Source organism: Camellia sinensis, chromosome 6 (genome assembly GCF_055761805.1).
Source record: "Camellia sinensis isolate YWXY chromosome 6, ASM5576180v1, whole genome shotgun sequence".
Lineage (NCBI taxonomy): Eukaryota > Viridiplantae > Streptophyta > Magnoliopsida > Ericales > Theaceae > Camellia > Camellia sinensis.
The window spans coordinates 2,455,001-2,459,136 of NC_138966.1; positions in this window are offsets into that span (position 1 = coordinate 2,455,001).

Sequence of the window (4,136 nt, forward strand, 5' to 3'; positions counted from 1 at the left end):
CCGCATGCCATGCCATGCCACGGCCCGCATGTCTTTGCCACGGCGTTGCCAAACATGCCATGCCACGGCCTCGACCAGCATGCCATGCCACGGCGTCGCCCAACATGCCATGCCACGGCCACGGCCCGCATGCCATGCCACGGCCTCGGCCCGCATGCCTTGCTACGGCGTTGCCCAACATGCCATGCCACGGCCTCGGCCCGCATGCCTTGCCACCGCGTTGCCCAGCATGCCATGCCACCGCGTTGCCCGTCGTTCCATGCCTTAGCCTTGGGCAACATGTCGAGCCACGGCCTCGGCCCGCATGCCATGCTACGGCGTCGCCCAACATGCCATGCCACGGCCTCGGCCCGCATGCCTTGCTACGGCGTCGCCCAACATGCCATGCCACGGCCTCGGCCGCATGCCATGCCACGGCCTCGGCCCGCATGCCATGCCACGGCCTCGGCCCGCATGCCATGCCACGGCCTCGGCCCGCATGCCATGCCACGGCCTCGGCCCGCATGCCCTGCCACGGCGTTGCCCAACATGCCATGCCACGTCCTCGGCCCGCATGCCATGACATGCCACGGCCCGCATGTGTTGCCACGGCGTTGCCAAACATGCCATGCCACGGCCTCGGCCCGCATGCCATGCCACGGCGTCGCCCAACATGCCATGCCACGGCCACGGCCCGCATGCCATGCCACGGCCTCGGCCCGCATGCCTTGCTACGGCGTTGCCCAACATGCCATGCCACGGCCTCGGCCCGCATGCCTTGCCACGGCGTTGCCCAACATGCCATGCCACGGCCTCGGCCCGCATGCCATGCCATGCCACGGCCCGCATGTCTTGCCAAGGCGTTGCCAAACATGCCTTGCCACGGCCTCGGCCCGCATGCCATGCCACGGCGTCGCCCAACATGCCATGCCACGGCCTCGGCCCGCATGCCATGCCATGCCACGGCCCGCATGTCTTGCCACGGCGTTGCCAAACATGCCATGCCACGGCCTCGGCCCGCATGCCATGCCACGGCGTCGCCCAACATGCCATGCCCCGGCCACGGCCCGCATGCCATGCCACGGCCTCGGCCCGCATGCATTGCTACGGCGTTGCCCAACATGCCATGCCACGGCCTCGGCCCGCATGCCTTGCCACCGCGTTGCCCAGCATGCCATGCCACCGCGTTGCCCGGCGTGCCATGCCTTAGCCTTGGCCAACATGTCGAGCCACGGCCTCGGCCCGCATGCCTTGCTACGGCGTCGCCCAACATGCCATGCCACGGCCTCGCCCCGCATGCCATGCCACGGCCTCGCCCCGCATGCCATGCCACGGCCTCGCCCCGCATGACATGCCACGGCCTCGGCCCGCATGCCTTGCCACGGCGTTGCCCAACATGCCACGCCACGGCCTCGGCCCGCATGCCATGCCATGCCACGGCCCGCATGTCATGCCACGGCGTTGCCAAACATGCCATGCCACGGCCCCGGCCCGCATGCCTTGCTACGGCGTCGTCCAACATGCCATGCCACGGCCTCGGCCCGCATGCCATGCCACGGCCTCGGCCCGCATGCCATGCCACGGCCTCGGCCCGCATGCCATGCCACGGCCTCGGCCCGCATGCCTTGCCACGGCGTTGCCCAACATGCCATGCCACGGCCCGCATGTCTTGCCACGGCGTTGCCAAACATGCCATGCCACGGCCTCGGCCCGCATGCCATGCCACGGCGTCGCCCAACATGCCATGCCGCAGCCACGGCCCGCATGCCATGCCACGGCCTCGGCCCGCATGCCTTGCCACGGCGTTGCCCAACATGGCATGCCACGGCCTCGGCCCGCATGCCATGCCACGGCCTCGGCCCGCATGTCTTGCCACGGCGTTGCCAAACATGCCATGCCACGGCCTCGGCCCGCATGCCATGCCACGGCGTCGCCCAACATGCCATGCCACGGCCACGGCCACGGCCCGCATGCCATGCCACGGCCTCGGCCCGCATGCCTTGCTACGGCGTTGCCCGACATGCCATGCCACGGCCTCGGCCCGCATGCCTTGCCACCGCGTTGCCCAGCATGCCATGCCACCGCGTTGCCCGGCGTGCCATGCCTTAGCCTTGGCCAACATGTCGAGCCACGGCCTCGGCCCGCATGCCTTGCTACGGCGTCGCCCAACATGCCATGCCACGGCCTCGGCCCGCATGCCATGCCACGGCCTCGGCCCGCATGCCTTGGTACGGCGTCGCCCAACATGCCATGCCACGGCCTCGACCCGCATTACATGCCACGGCCTCGGCCCGCATTACATGCCACGGCCTCGGCCCGCATGACATGCCACGGCCTCGGCCCGCATGCCATGCCACGGCCTCGGCCCGCATGCCATGCCATGCCACGGCCCGCATGTCTTGCCACGGCGTTGCCAAACATGCCATGCCACGGCCTCGGCCCGCATGCCATGACACGGCGTCGCCCAACATGCCATGCCACGGCCACGGCCCGCATGCCATGCCACGGCCTCGGCCCGCATGCCTTGCTACGGCGTTGCCCAACATGCCATGCCACGGCCTCGGCCCGCATGCCTTGCCACCGCGTTGCCCAGCATGCCATGCCACCGCGTTGACCGGCGTGCCATGCCTTAGCCTTGGCCAACATGTCGAGCCACGGCCTGGGCCAAACTTGCCATGACACGGCCTCGGCCCGCATGCCATGCCACGGCCTCGGCCCGCATGACATGCCACGGCCTCGGCCCGCATGCCTTGCTACGGCGTCGCCCAACATTCCATGCCACGGCCTCGGCCCGCATGCCAAGCCACGGCCTCGGCCCGCATGACATGCCACGGCCTCGGCCCGCATGCCTTGCCACGACGTCGCCCAACTTGCCATGCCACGGCCTCGGCCCGCATGCCATGCCACGGCCTCGGCTCGCATGACATGCCACGGCCTCGGCCCGCATGCCTTGCTACGGCGTCGCCCAACATGCCATGCCACGGCCTCGGCCCGCATGACATGCCACGGCCTCGGACCGCATGCCTTGCTACGGCGTCGCCCAACATGCCATGCCACGGCCCCGGCCCGCATGCCTTGCCACCGCGTTGCCCGGCATGCCATGCCACCGCGTTGCCCGGCGTGCCATGCCTTAGCCTTGGCCAACATGTCGTGCCACGGCCTCGGCCCGCATGCCATGCCATGCCACGGCCCGCATGTCTTGCCACGGCGTTGCAAACATGCCATGCCACGGCCTCGGCCCGCATGCCTTGCTACGGCGTCGCCCAACATGCCATGCCACGGCCTCGGTCAGCATGCCATGCCATGGCACCGCCTTGTCCAGCACGCCGTGCCGCAGCGTTGGCCAGCATGCCTTGGCCGGCATGCCATGCCAATGCCTTGGGCCAACATGGCGTGCCACGGGCTGGGCCATGCCGGTCCGTTGCCCGGCATGCCACGGCCGTGGCGGCATGGCAAGCCACGGCCTCGGCCAGCATGCCATGCCCGGCCTCGCCCAGCATGCCATGGCACGGTCTTGGTCAGCATGCCATGCCATGGCACCGCCTTGTGCAACGTTGGCCAGCATGCCTTGGCCGGCATGCCATGCCAATGCCTTGGGCCAACATGGCGTGCCACGGGCTGGGCGAGCATGGCATGCCACGGGCTGGGCGAGCATGCCACGCCACGGCCTTGGCTAGCAGCAAGGCATGCCACGGCCTCGGCGAGCATGCCATGCCATGCCAAGGCCAAGGCCAAGGCCAAAGCCAAGGCCAAGGCCAAGGCCAAGGCAGTGGGCAAGGCCAAGTCCCTGTGCAAGGCATGGCCAAGGCCAAGGCCATGGCATGCCACCGCCTCGATCGATCTTTTTGAACATGATTCTTTTATAATCTTACCCAAACCGTGCAACACAATTAAAAATGCACTACAATCAATTTTAAATGTCATTCCCTATTTTTTTGCAATTTTTCTGGAGCTTTTCGAATTTTTAAAGCCCTTATTTGGCATAAAAAAATCAAAATAAAATAAAAAAAATGAAAAAAATAATTTAATAATTTCTATAATTACTAGTGAATCATCCTTTAATTATGGGAATTTTTCCATAATTTTTTGACCATTTTTATTAATTTTTATTATTTTTTAAGTATTAATATCGAAATAAATTAAAATAAAATATTTTC